Genomic DNA, 15,428 nt, shown 5'->3' with positions numbered 1-15,428 from the left:
CAAAAGGGGCAGCCCCCTACCCAAAGTGGGTAGCCCCCTCAACTCAAAGGTGGGTAGTCCCAAAGTATGGCTGAGTCCAGGGCTTTTATGGGGCTCAGAATGGGGTAGTGTGTGCTGATTGGTTTGTGAGTATGCAAAAAAAAAAAAAAAAGCCACCTCTCAGAGGTAGACATAACAGTGTATGAAACCAATTAGCGGAAGGGTAGGTATATGAAAAATAGGTGAAAGGTGGAGGTCAATTAGAGGAAAGTGCCCCAAAAAGAGGAGAGGTTCTCAAGCCAGGCCATGGATTTATCCCAGATTTGTAGCTTGGTTTTCAGGCTTTAAACTTTCTTTGATTTGAAGGAGGGGTTTCATCAGGGACCCACCCCGTCTGCCTGGGATTTGCCTGCTTCCTACAAGCAGAAAACATTCTTTGCATGTTTTTCTTTTCAGTTAGGGTTTACAGAAAGAAAGAAACTCTTTCCTTGTCATTATCATCATCATCATAAAACCATTAAGGAACCCTAGTAGAGGTGAGGCGAGCATGTGGACACTAAGTTAAAATAAGGAATAATCTGAATGTCTAAGGGAAAATGAGTACTTAGAAACAATCAAAATAAAACTTTACGGGAGGAAAAAAAGGAATGAAAATAGTTCTAACTGGATAAAGGGAAGAGATTCTTTCAAAAGTAGATGGCTAGGTCTAATAGAGTGTTTATCTGATTATCTACCATTGGGGTGGCCGCAGAGCCCCAGCCAACTTTGTGTACTCCTTGGTGAAGACAGAATGCCCCTGGCACAGTCTCAAAACAATAATAAGGAAGGTTTTTAAATCACTGTTTTATTGAAGGAAAACCCTCATCTGCACCAGAGGACTCAACAAACCCAGGAAGTGAAGTGTAGCCAACTGCTGCCTGGGGCTGTGGGTGAGTTGGGAGTGTGGACCTGGATCCAGACCAAGTCTGTTTCAAATTTATGCGATTGAGAATTTCACTTTGAAAAGAGTACTTCATGGGACCTTTGGGAGCTGTCAAACTCTGCCCCGAGGGCAGAAGATTAACTGCTCTGTGGACCAGCGGGGAGAAGCCTAGTAAATCAGAAGCCCCTTGTTTGTGTGTCTGTGGATTTACAGGTGGCAATGTAACAGGCAGTGCCTCTCTGTAGACGCCTGGGGACTTCACAGTTTGCAGCTCAGAACTAGCCATGTGAATGGAAAGGAGCATTTGAATCCATTCTCCAAACTGCTTACTGAAAAACACACTTGAATGAACCTGCAAAGGAAGTTTCCTATCTTGAATTGCCTATCTTCTGGAAGAATCCCAGGAAATGGTGTCTTCCGGGGACAATAACATTCTTTTTGTTTCTTACTGAGGAGGTGGTCAAGTTAAGAGCATGACTTTGGAAACAGCTCTACTGCCCTTTAGTGGTTGTGTGTGTTTGTGACCCTAAATTGTCTCAGTGATAAAATGGGAATTATAATGAGGATTAAATGAGTCAATTACAGAAAGCAGAACAATAAACATAGTGTGTGCTATTGGCTTTTACTATTCCATATATTCGTGTGTATTACCTAGCAAAATATTTTTAATGTTTTGATAAAATATTGAAAGAGTTCTATAAAGCAAGTAATTATCTCATGATCTCTCTCTTTTCTGGAATTTAATTTTTATAGTTTGGTGATAGTTAGACTCAACTATTATGCCCCTTCCTCCCTTTTTCTCCCTTCTTTGCATTTCTTTTCTGTGATTTTGCGCTGCCAAGTGCAGAGCTTCCTGTCGCTACACGGTAGCCCAGGAGTGTGAAAGGTCATCTGCATCGGCAGCCTTCCATACTCCTTTCTCCACTTACCACCTGACTGCTCCCCAGAGATCTTCTCAATAGAAATGAAATAACTACTCCTCAGACAGTCCTTTACATTATAGGTGACCCCCAAAGGAGAGGAGTATGCTCTCTTCCTCCATTTCAACTTGTAATTAAGAAAGGCAAGAAAATAACTTCTCAAATGTAGGCTTAAGGATATGGATGTTAAACTGGAACTTCCACTCTCTTTCTCTAAATTAATAAACTTTATTTTTTAGAGCAGTTTTAGTTTCACAACAAAGTTAAGCAGGAAGAACAGACAGTTTTCATATAACCCTTGTTCCCACACAAGCACAACCTCCTCAACTATGACCACCCCCTACAAAAGAGGTACATTGTTACAATTCATAAACCTGCATTGGCACATTGCAGCCTCGAACTCCCCACCCCCCAAGCTCAAGTGACCTTCCCACCTCAGCCTTCTGAGTAGCTGGGGGCTACAGGCACATGCTACCATGACCAGCTAAGTTTTTTACTTTTTGTAGAGAGAAGTTCTCACAATGCTGCCCAGGATGGTCTTTAATTTCCTGACCTTAAGCAATCCCCCCACCTCAGCCTCCAAAACTGTTGGAATTAAAGGTTTCCGCCACCACACCTGGCATGTGTTTTTCTGTAGATATAAGTTTTTGATTTATTTGGACAAATATCAAATATGTTAATTGTTTTAAAAACTGCCAAACCTTCTTCCAAAGTGGCTGTCCATCTTGAAATCCCACAGCAATGAATGAGAATTCTTGTTGCTCCACATCAGCACCAGCACCTGGCATTGTCGACGTTCTGAATTTTGGCTATTCTAACAGGTGTATAGTGGTATCTCACTGTTGTTTGAATTTGCAACTTTCTAATGACATATGATGTTGAACATCTTTTCACATGCTTACTTATCATCTGTATATGTTCTTTGGTGATGTGTCTATTCAGATCTTGCCTTGTTTTGTGTTGCTATAACAGAATATTTAAGACTGGGTAATTTATAAAGAAAAGAGGTTTATTTAGCTCACTGGTCTGCAGGCTGGAAAGTTCAAAATTGGGTGGTCACATATGGTGGCTTCTGGTGAAGCCTCATGCTTCATCAAAACATGGCAGAGAAATGAAAGGGGAACTGGGTTCATGTGACAAAGGGCAAAATACAAGAAGCAACCTCCCTGTAACAACCAGCTCTGCAAGGAACTAATCCATTCCTGGGAGAACTAATATAGTCTCTCAAGAAAGACATTAATCTATCTTAACGACCTAATACCTCTTGAATTCACCAACTCCCAGCACCATCCCATTGAGGTCTAAGCCTCAACATGAGTTTTGGTGGGGAAAAATTGCATTCTAACCATAACAGAACTTTTGTCCATTTTTAAATCAAATTATTCATTTTTTTCTGGTTAGTCTTAAGAATTCTTTGTATATTTTGGATAATAGTCCCTTATCACGTGTGTCTTTTGCAAGTATTTTTTCCAAATCTGTGGTTTGCCTTTTGTTTTCCCTTGACACTATCTTTTGCAGAGGAAAAAAAAGTTTTTTGTTTAAATGAAGTCCAGCTTAAAAATTATTTCTTTTGTGGATTGTGCCTTTGGTGTTCTACCTAAAAAGTCACCACTATATTCAAGATCATCTAGTTTTCTTCCTAAGTTATCTTCTGGGCTTTATAGCTTTGAACTTTATACCTGCATCCACGATTCATGTTGAGTTAATTTTTGTGAAGATGTAAGGTGTGTGTCTAGATTCTTTTTCTTTTTGGCTTGTAGATGTCCAGTCATTCCAGTACCATTTGTTGAAAAGATTATCTTTGCTCCATTATATTGTCTTTGCTCCTTTGTCAAAGATCAGCTAACTGTTTTTATGTGGATCTATTTCTGGGCTTTCTATTCTGCTGAATTGATCTCTTTGTCTTTTCTTTCATCAATACTGTACAATCTTAATTACTGTAGCTTTGTAGTGAGTCTTGAAGTTGGGACTGTCAGTCTTCTGACTTTGTTCTTTTTGGTTTTTTTTTTTTCTTATTGAGACAGAGTTTCACTACTGTTTCAAGATGGTTCACTCAAATTTCTATTGTTGCACAGGCTGGCGTGCAGTGGCATGATCTTGCCTCACTGCAATCTCCACCTCCCAGATTCAAGCAATTCTCCTGCCTCAGCTTCCTGAGTAACTGGGATTACAGGCATGCACTACCATGCCCGGCTAATTTTGGTACTTTTAGTAGAGACAGGATTTCACCCTGTTGGCCAAGCTGGTCTTGAACTCCTGACCTCAGGTGATCCACCCTGCCTTGATCTCCCAAAGTTTTGGAATTACAGACATGAACCACTGTGCCCGGCCTATTCTTCTCTTTTAATATTAGGTTTGCTATTCTGGTTTTGTTTTTGTTTTGTTTCTTGCCTCTCAAACTTTAGAATTAATTTGTCAACATCTACAAAATAACTTGCTGTGATTTTTATTGGAATTGTATTGAATCTATAAAGTTAAGAAGAACTAATCTTAATTCTTAATTCCATGATCATGAATAATCTTACTAAGTTAAGACTAAGAATGATCATGGAATATCACTCCATTTATTTAGTTATTCTGTTTACTTATTCTTTGATATCTTTCAGTAGAATGTTATAGTTTTTCTTATATAGATCTTGCACATATTTTATTAGATTTATACCTAAGTATTTCATTTGGGGAGGTGCTAATGTAAATGGTAATATATTTTAGTTCCACAGTGTCATTTGGACATATAGGAAAGTGGTTAACTTTGGCATATTAACCTTGTATCCTGTAACCTTGCTATAATTGCTTACTAGTTCCAGAAGATTTTGTTGTTATTATTGTTAATTCTTTTGGATTTTCTACACAGACAATTATGTCATCTGCAAACAAAGACAGTTTTACTTATTCCTTTCCAATCTATATTCCTTTTACTGCCTTTTCTTGTCTCTTTGAATTAGCTAGGATTTCCGTTAAAAAGCAGTGGTTAGAAGGGACATCCTTGTCTTGTTCCTGATCTTAGTGAAAGCATCAAGTTTCTCATCATTAAATAGTTTCAGGTTTTTGGTAGATGTTATTCATCAAGTTGAGAAAGTTTCTCTCTATTCTTAGTATGCTGAGAGTTTTTATTATAAATGGGTGTTGGGTGTTTGTTAAATGCTTCTCTACATCTATTGATATGACCATGTGATACTTTTCTTCTTTAGTCATTGATGTAATCGGCAATATTAATTGATTTTCAAACATTGAACAAACTTTACATAACTAGGATAAATTCCACTTGGTCATGGTGTATAATTCCTTTTCTACATTGTTGAATTTGACTTGCTAATATTTTGTTGAGGATTTTTGCATGTATGTTCATGAGAAGTATTGGTCTGTAGATTTCTTTTATTGTAAACTATTTGTCTGGTTTTGGTATTAGGGTGATGCCACCTCATAGGATGAGTTAGAAACTATTTTCTCTGCATCTATTTTCTGGAACAGATCATGAAGAACTTTTTCTTCCTTAAATGTTTGGTAGAATCTACCAGTGAACCCATCAAGTCCTGGTGCTTTTTGTTTTGAAAGGTTATTAATTATTGATTCAATTTCTTTAATAGATATAGACCTATTCAGATGGCCTATTTCCTCTTTTTTTTTTTTTTTTTTGAGACGGAGTTTCGCTCTTGTTACCCAGGCTGGAGTGCAATGGCACAATCTCAGCTCACCGCAACCTCTGCCTCCTGGGTTCAAGCAGTTCTCCTGCCTCAGCCTCCTGAGTAGCTGGGATTACAGGCACGCACCACCATGCCCAGCTAATGTTTTGTATTTTTTAGTAGAGACGGGGTTTCACCATGTTGACCAGGATGGTCTCGATCTCTTGACCTCGTGATCCACCCGCCTCGGCCTCCCAAAGTGCTGGGATTATAGGCGTGAGCCACTGCGCCCGGCCTGGCCTATTTCCTCTTATGTGCATTTTGGCAGATTGTATCTTTCAGGGAACTGGTCTGTTTCATCTAGATTATCCATTTTGTGGGCGTACAGTTGTTCATAATATTTTTTATTATTTGAGTAATGTCTATGGGATCTGTAGTAATGTTCCCGTTTCATTTTTGATATTAGTAATTTATATTTTCCTCTTTTTTTTTTTTTTTTTTGAGGCGGAGTTTCGCTCTCGTTACCCAGGCTGGAGTGCAATGGCGCAATCTCGGCTCACCGCGACCTCCGCCTCCTGGGTTCAGGCAATTCTCCTGCCTCAGCCTCCTGAGTAGCTGGGATTACAGGCACGCGCCACCATGCCCAGCTAATTTTTTGTATTTTTAGTAGAGACGGGGTTTCACCATGTTGACCAGGATGGTCTTGATCTCTTGACCTCGTGATCCACCCACCTCGGCCTCCCAAAGTGCTGGGATTACAGGCTTGAGCCACCGCGCCCGGCCTTTCCTCTCTTTTTCCTTATCCTGGATAGAAGCTTATCCATTGCTTTTGGTTCTGTTGATTTTCACTGTTGACTTCTTATTTTCAATTCATTGATTTTTGCTCTAGTTTTTCTTTTTTCTGCTTACTTAAAATTTAATTTGCTCTTCTTTTACTAGTTTCCTAAGGTAGAAGCTTAGATTATTGAATTTTAGATCTTTCGCCTTTTCTAATACATGCATTCAATGCTATAAATTTCTCTCTAAGCATTGATTTCACTGTACCCGCAAAATTTGATGGTGTCCAAGTCTCTGGTGGCTTAGGGAGTGTAAATGTCTATGAACATGTGAGTCATGGGCCCCTGGATTTCCAGAGAGCCTGTATTTCCTGCTTTCTGTAGCATGTGGTCCAGAGACCCTACTGAGAAACCTGCTGCAGACACACTCTTCCACAGCAGCCAGCTAACCAGCCAACCAAAACCCAAAAAAACTAGGAACTCCTAACCAGCATTTTCTGATCATCAGATTTCTGAGGGGTGGGCTCTGAGTATCTGTACTTTTTAAGCCCTCTATGTGATTCTGATGAACTGGTGCCTTAACTACAACCACAATCTTCCATTTGCATTTCCCTGAATGTGCTTCACTTTCAGCCTTTAGCATGTGACTTTCCTTTGGTCTAGATTTCCCTTCCTCCTCCTGCTCATCCTTAAGGTACAGCTCAGAGGTGGTCTCTGCTTTTTAAAACCTTCACAGAGGCTCTCTTCTACCCACCTCTATCTTCCTACCCACCCACAAATTAGAATTAGTCGTTTAAATATCTACGTCTGCAGGCTGGGCAATGGCTACTTGAAAGCAAGTGTAGTGGCTATATTCATTATCTATTCCTGAGTAACAAATTACCCCCCAAAATCTACTGGCTTAACCAACAATAAACATTATTGACTCACAGCTGCTGTGGTTCAGGAACCCAGAAGCAGCTTAGCTGGGTGTGTTAGGGCCTAAGTTTCTCATGAAATTGCAACTGATATGTTGGCCAGGGTTGTGGTCACCTGAAGGTTTGCCTAGGGCTGGAAAATCCGTTTTCAAGATGGCGGACTCAAATTTCTAGCAAGTTGGTACAAGAGGTTAACAGAAAGTCTCAGTTCCTTTTCGACACAGTGTGGATGTTTGTGGCCTCTAAATCTCATGTTGAAACGTGATTCCCAATGCTGGCGGAGGAGCCTGTGAGAGGCTCCCAGGTGTTTGGGTTGTGGAGTGGATCCTCCATGAATGACTTGGTGCCCTCCCCATAGTCATGAGCTCATGTAAGATCTGCTTGTTTAAAAAGGAGCCTAGCTCTCCTCCTCCCTTTCTCCCTCTCTTGCCATGTGACACACTGGCTCCTATGCCTTCATCCATGATTGTAAGCTTCCTGAGGCCCTCACCAGAAGCAAATGCCAGCACCACACTTCCTATCCAGTCTGCAGAACTACGAGCCAAATAAACCTCTTTTCTTCATAAATTACCCAGTCTTGGGTACTCCTTTATAGCAAGGTAAATGGACTAATACACAATTCACATGAATCTCTTCACAGGCCAGCTTGGGTGTCCTCACAACATGGTGGCTGACTTGCTTCAGGGCCAGTAATAAAAGAGAGGGCAGCACAATGAAAGCATCAATGTGTTTTATGACCTAGCCATGAAGATCGCATACCACTTGTGCATATTCTATTGGTCATGCAGGCCAGCCATGATTCCATGCAGGAGAAGATTATACGGAATGTAAATATAGTCAAGTGCCACATAACAATATTTCTGTTAGCAACAGGCCACAAATAATATGGTAGTTCCATAAGATCATAATACCATAGTTTCCTGTACCTTTTCTATGTTTTGACATGTTTAGATATATAAACATTTGCCATTGTGTTACAATTCCCTACAATACAGTAACATGCTGTACAGATTTGTAGCCTAGGAGCAACAGGTTATACCGTATAGCCTGGGTGTGTAGTAAGCTATACCAACTAGCTTTGTGTAAGTATACTCTATGATGTTCACACAATGACAAAATCATCTATGGACACATTTCTCAGAATGTATCCCCGTTGTTAAGTGACACGTGACTATAAAGAGGTGAAGATCAACTGGGGCTATCTTGGAGGCCAACTACCACAATCAATATCTGTTCTTTTTGTCCATCGTTTTCCCCTTTCCCTGTGTGTAAAACATATTTCATGTTGTACAATTGCTATTAAACCCTCCTCATTTGAAGGGGAAGCAGGTAATGCAAGGTGGCCAATCTGAGGACTTCATTTCTGTAACCAGATAAGTCAGTCATGAGTATGTGATCAAGTAGAGCCAATCAGAAACTTTCTTGATTTTTGATAAGTGGATTCTTGTTGAGAGATGGTCTCTATTCCTGTACTATTTTGAGTCCCAAAAATGATCTAAGCTGGAGCTCCTTATAGCCATTCATTCAGGTTACATTGGAGGAAGCTATCTTTGGTAAGAGAAAATGAGGCCAGCACACAAAGAGAGGCAAAGATGAGCAGAGATGAAAAGAGGAAAAGGAGTCCTAATGAGATCATTTGAGTTCTCTTGATCCAGTCATGCCTGAAATTTACACCCAAACTTTTCAGTTACATGAGTCAATACATTTCCTTTTTTAAAACTGTTTTAAGTTGAGTTACTATCACCTGCAACCAAACAGCCCAACAGATCAGCAGGGTCTATATCTTTTTCCTCTTAAATTTCTGGCATTGGATTTAATTCCTAATACTCAATTCAAATTTGATGAATACATTATTTAACTGTTACATTTTTACATAAAAACAATCTGGTATGTGAAAACATTGGGGATTAAAGAAAAAAAAAGACTTGGCAACTTCTAAGTAACAGTTACAAGAACCCTAAATGTATCTTAAAACCTCTAAAAGTTTTGGGATCTGGCAGCCCCCAAAACCATTGTTAGTCTGCTATGCTCAGGGCCAGTATTCTGTAGCTCCGTGTAATGTGGTTGAATGAGTCATTCACCAGGATCCTGAGTATACACAGAGCTAGTTGAGGAGACAGGGCTACTGCTGCTGAGTACCACGTTGCCTTAGTGACAGGAGAATGGGAAGGGGCCCTGAGTGGAGCTCCAAACACTGGCTTATCCAATATGTGGATAAAATTCTGTTGCAGGAATTAAGGTAAGTAAATAGGTAAAAAAGACATCCATAGAATGATGGTTGTGACTGGTGGTTTATGTCCCCTCTAAGAGCCATGGCCAGAGAGGAACTTGTAAAGGAAAGGTGCAAGATCAGATTTACAGCCACAGGTGAAGAGTTCACCAAATAACCATGTTAGTAATCAGATTATCCCAACTCTTGCCCTCATTGACAGGCTGAAAGGAACATAGAAAAACATGAATGTTTGCTGTGACTTACATCAGTAACTTCACAGGTGAATGGTTGTTCTGGGATAGGACATTACAGGGAGATATAAAAAGAAAGGAAGTCAAATATGGATAAGAGAGAGGCAAGTTGTCTGCCTTTCCCTTCAAAGCCTTCTAAAATTCCACAGCTTTGTTGCGTCTAGGAAAACCGTTATACACATCATCAACCAAGTGACAGATCTTTATTTTTAATTCATCACAGAAGTCTGCTGTCCAAATGATCCTTGACAGAAAAAAATCTCTTGTTGGTAAGGGCCTTTTCTGAAGTCAAGGAAAACCTCAGAATTCCTTAGTTTTCCCCTGGGCTTTTATAGCAAGTTCAGTTTTCTTTAACCCTATAAATTCCCATTGTGGCTTCTAGTCACATACCAACTGTTATTCTTCAGAAAGGGAACTGTGGTATCTAAAGCAGGTACAAGCCTGGATTCCAGAGTCAGACTGCCTGAATTCAAATCACTGCTTCCCCACTTATCTGATCTGTATAACTTAGGACAAGTCACATTTTGTGCCTCAGTTTCCTCATTAGTAAGATGGAAATAGTATGATGAGGGGCATGGTGGTGCACACCTGTAATTCCTCGGTTTCTGAGTACTGAGGCACAGCATGAAGAATCACTTGAGCCCTGGAGTTCGAGGACAGCCTGGACAACATAGAAAACTCTGTCTCTAAAATAATAATAATAATAATATTAAGATAATAGTATGTCTTTACTAAGATATAGCTTAGAATAGTTACTGGCACATAGTAAGCCCCATATAATTCTATTATTATTATTATATAGACAAAACCACTTTTTTTTCCTATAAATCTTCCTTGAATTTTGGTCATCACTTACAGTTTTTTTTTCCTATTTGGCCCTCTTTTATTTTTCAATTAAATACATCTCATGATAACTACTTGTAGATAGTTAAATGTTGTTAATGGTTCGAATCAGTTTGGTGGTACACATTGTTAGTGTCTTGCTGGCGCCTCCACCCCTTTGAGTCATTGGAGCTTGGATCTTCTGCCTCTGCACAGGGTCACTGGGTGATAAGGTCCATGAAAGTGAGTCTTGGGCTTATCAGCAAAAAAGCCTGAGTCAAGCACATCAGTCTCATAAGCTTGATAAGCTCCGGACTCTCTGGCCATAGCCTTCCATGAAATATTCACTTGAACCAGACCCCACAATGTCCCAGAACAGAATCCAGTGGATCAAGTGACTGGACATTGCCTTCCAGTATCAGGCACAAAACTAAACAAACACCCAACCCTGGAGCACCATTCTGGGCTCACCCAAAACTGAGTAGATGGGACCACAGGGACATACCACCACACTGGACTAACTTTTTCTATTTTTTGTAGAGATGAGGTTCCACTATGTTGCCCAGGCTGGTCTCAAACACCTGGCCTTAAATGATCCTCCTGCCTCGGCCTTCCATAGTGCTGGGATTATAGGCATGAGCCACCACGCCCAGCCTAACAAGTTACTTCTAACATCTCTTACGCTAAATAATCCATTCACTAGCGTAGATTCAGAAAGGAAAAGTTGAAGGAGCTTTGGAAGCCACAGATTCCAAGTCCAAGGTTCTGATTAGGGCCCTTAAATGCTAACAAAACACCGCCTGGAGTGTTACTCCCCATTAGACTACTTCAAATGTTAATTAGCAACTGCTAGGGTGACTATTAGAACTCACTTTGAAAGCACATACATATATCTTGCTAAGTTGAAGTATTTAAATTATTACAATAATTCTCTAATGTCGGTAAAACACTCAAACCACAACTTGACTTTTTTTTAGGTGACAGCCTACCTTTGACTCTGATTTTTAAAGATAGTCATAGGTTTCTCATTAAAAGTGAATGATTAAAATAACATCAGCTGATACAATGCTCTGTTTTCAAGGAAGCTTCACAGCTCTTGATTTTATAATTGCTGAAAAATGTGTTTTCAGATGTGTGGATGGGTTGGAAGTGATTCTCCATGTGCCTGGGGCACATCAGAGGTAGCACTAACTAGAGCTCTTTAATACCAGAATTATCAGTGGGAAACAGTCCTCAAAGAAACAGATTTTTGATGAAGCAAGTGGAATTTTAGAATTTAAATATCAACCTATCAACACAGGAAACTTTTTTAAGTTTAGCTCTCTATAGAAAACAAGTATTTGGTTATGGTACCAAAACTATGCAGCCAACACTACGGCAGAGTTCATAGGCATGTTTATTTAGGGCACATCTCACCCATTTGCTTTTGAAATGTAACTGAAAGTAGGTCACAGTAGACAAAATATTAGAAGAAAATATAGATACTTATTTTTAGTGTCCTTGATGGTACATAAGCTTGGCTCTTGTTAATTGCGGGAGGGCATGGATTTGTTTCAGGATGAGGGAGAGAAGACAGAAGGGAAGAAAGATTCAGAGGGGAATTGTCAGAGACAGGCTTTGTCTAGTTTGGAGTTTGTTTTTATTTTTGTTGTGTTGATGTGGAAGTGAAGAAACTCTGTTATCATTGAGGAATAGCAATTCACTGGGGTGTAAGCATGAAACTGTCTGACTGGCCCCAGCTTCTTCTTGTGGGCTCCCTTGATGTCTTAGTAATTTCTCCATTCAATTCCACAACTTCCCAGTCCCATTTCTATATGCCCCATTCCATTCTTTTTTTTTTTTTTTTTTTTTTTTTTTTTTGAGACTGAGTCTTTCTCAGTCACCCAGGCTGGTGTGCAGTGGCACTATCTTGATTCACTGCAACCTCTGCCTCCCGGTTTCAAGCAATTCTTGTGCCTCAGCCTCCTGAGTAGCTGGGATTACAGGCATGCACCACCATGCCTAACTAATTTTTTGTATTTTAATAGTGACAGGGTTTCACCATATTACCCAGGCTGGTCTCAAACCCCTGAGCTCAGGTAATCTACCCGCCTTGGCCTCCCTAGGATTATAGGAATGAGTCACCACACCTGTCATCCCATTCCTTTTGAAAATTCAATCACACACACAAAAATGTCAACAGCAGAGACTTCCAAGCTCTCTGCTCTCCTGCCCCACTGTCCCAGTACCAGCCAGTCCAGCAAGGGCAAGGATGGGATCTATATCTGCTCTCACATACCCATCTTCTCCTCCTTTCTTAGAGAGGACCACCCTCGGTTTGGAAGACAGAATGAGAGGCAGGATGGTTTTACTTGACTTCTCCAGATGAGGGGTGAAGCGGGTGGGCAATGGGTGCTCTCACTGAGGTTGCGGCTGCCTCTGTATCTCAACTGAACTTCTTCCCCCTCCATAGCTGCCAATGTTGTTGCTCGCTGGGGACACGTGTCCTGGCACACAGTCCCTTGACGTGGGATTTCTAGCTCAGCCTGTTCTCCCCTCAGCCCAGGCTGCTCCTCACTCAAGTGATCTTCTTGTCCAACACTCTCTTGGATGTGGTACTGGCAAGAGAGCCCAAGCCCACTGCTTTGTTGACTTATGGGAAACTCTATTTTTGCAGCACAAATGGTGGAAATGCAGTCTGGAGCCTCGTTAACAGTGAATTGGAGCACTTTGTAGACACTAGGGGACAAAAGAAAACAATCTATCATTAACTCAAAAGGAATGCACCATTCTTGAAAGCATTGCAATTACATGCTGAGGCATGGAGAGGATAGAGCAAGCTCCCAAACCATCTCCCAATTCCAAATATTAATTTAATGCCCTGAACATAGATGGAGACCTCATTCGATGCTTTAACCCATAGGAACAGATACTACGTTTGTTTTCCACGCCCCTCCCATTTCACAGTTGAGGTGGAGGCGGACACCCCAGCTCCCGACAGCTCTGCAGTGTTCTGAAACTTTCCCTGATATTGCTCTGACCTGGTGTAATGCTCCCAAGGAAATATCTTTCTCACTGAAAATAATCAGTCTCAGTATCTTCTTCCTGAGGCCTGACCTCAACGTCTCTTTTGTGTACTCACACTCATAAACCTAAGTGGTCCGCTTCATCCTCCCAGCTCCCATTTTTCTGAATCCCTTTGGGAGTCAAGGGACAACTCTGGGAATCATGTCAACAAACTCTTTTTTTTAAAAAACTTTTTATTATGAGCTGTGTACAGTGGCTCATGCCTGTAATCCCAGCACTTTGGTAGGCCAGTCGGTGGATCATTTGAGATCAGGAGTTCAAGACCAGCCTGGCCAACATGATGAAACCTCTTCTTTACTAAAAATACAAAAATTAGCCAGGCATGGTGGCACGTGCCTGTAATAGTAGCTATTCAGGAGAATCGCTTGAACATGGGAAGCGGAGGTTGCGGTTAGCCAAGATCGCACCACTGCACTCCAGCCTGCGCGACAGAGCAAGACTCTGTCTCAAAAAAAAAAAGTTTTTAATATGGAAATTTCTAAACATCTATGAAAGTAGAGAGAATAGTATGATAAACTGACATGTACTTACCTACATGGCTCAGCCGTTGATAGCTCATGGCCAACCTTGTTTCAAATATTCCCTCTTTCCCCTGAAACATGTATCCAAAATATAGGAGTTCTTTTTGTTCTTATAATTTTTAAAATAGAGATGTCTCACTATGTTGTCCAGGCTGTACTCAAATTCCTGGACTCAAGCAATCCTCCTGCCTCGGCCTCCCAAAGTGCTGGGATTACAGGCATGAGCGGCCTCTTTTTGTTCTTTTAAACCTAACTGCAATACCATCCACACACCTAAAAAATTAATAACAATTTCTTAATTATCATAAGAAATATCTAGTATGTACTCAAATTTCTTCAATTGTCCCGCAAGCCAAGATCCTAAAAAGGTTTACATGTTGCTGGGCGTGGTGGCTCAAGCCTGTAATCCCAGCACTTTGGGAGGCTGAGGCGGGTGGATCACGAGGTCAACAGATCGAGATCATCCTGATCAACATGGTGAAACCCCGTCTCTACTAAAAATACAAAAAATTAGCTGGGCATGGTGGCTCGTGCCTGTAATCCCAGCTACTCAGGAGGCTGAGACAGGAGAATTGCCTGAACCCAGGAGGCAGAGGTTGCGGTGAGCTGAGATCGCGCCATTGCACTCCAGCCTGGGTAACAAGAGTGAAACTCCGTCTCAAAAAAAAAAAAAAAAAAAAAAAAGGTTTACATGTTGTATTTGAAACATTACTTATATGAGTCAGAGTACATTATGCTGTTATGTTTAGCAGACAATGTTAAAATCGGAGTGGCTTACAACAACCCAGATTTATTTCCTGTTCACATGAGTTTCCATTGTGAGTCAGCCCTGCATCCTCTTCACTCCCGGCTACGGGCTAAAGAAACAGACTGTGTTTGGGATATGCCCAGTTCCTGGCAGATGGAAATGAGGAATGGTTGAAACACCCAATGACTTTTAAAGCATCTACTCAGAAGTAGCAACCAACCATCACATCTGCTCACATTTCACTGGTCAAAGCAAAGCATGTGGCCAAAGCTGATGTCAGTGGAGAAATGGGAAGGATAATTTTCCCACAGGAGACAGCATCTATTCTTGGGAATAATACAACCCATCGTACTTCCTAAGTCTCTTTCAATTTACAGGTTCCCCTCCTCATCTTGCTTTTTCAATTTATTGGTTGAAGAAAATGAGTAATTTGTGCTATAGAATTTCCTATATTCCCTGCAGTGTGTTCGTTTAACATGTTCCTATGTTACTTCTATTTCTTCTAAACTTGTAATTAAATCTAGAGGCATAATCAGACTCAGGAAAAAATTAAGACCTAAATAGAACTACTAGATCATTACATTACTGTGTGAAGTCATTCAAAAATCCAAATTTGGGGCCAATATTTGACTTTCCTAGATGGTCATGTTGTATCAGTTATATCTTGCTGT

General features: G+C 40.6%; 1 non-coding gene across 1 annotated transcript; it reads right to left on the bottom strand.

Annotated features, from left to right (window-relative positions):
- Positions 1 to 13,177: 13,177 nt before the first annotated feature.
- LOC120364519 (U2 spliceosomal RNA) lies at positions 13,178 to 13,372 on the bottom strand. The gene has a single exon (XR_005579762.1). It is a non-coding gene; the product is annotated as a U2 spliceosomal RNA (small nuclear RNA).
- Positions 13,373 to 15,428: the final 2,056 nt, after the last annotated feature.

The sequence above is a fragment of the Saimiri boliviensis genome, chromosome 5 (genome assembly GCF_048565385.1).
Source record: "Saimiri boliviensis isolate mSaiBol1 chromosome 5, mSaiBol1.pri, whole genome shotgun sequence".
Taxonomy (NCBI): domain Eukaryota; kingdom Metazoa; phylum Chordata; class Mammalia; order Primates; family Cebidae; genus Saimiri; species Saimiri boliviensis.
The sequence above is the reverse complement of the archived record's forward strand: the minus strand, read 5'-3'. Positions and strand labels throughout refer to the sequence as shown.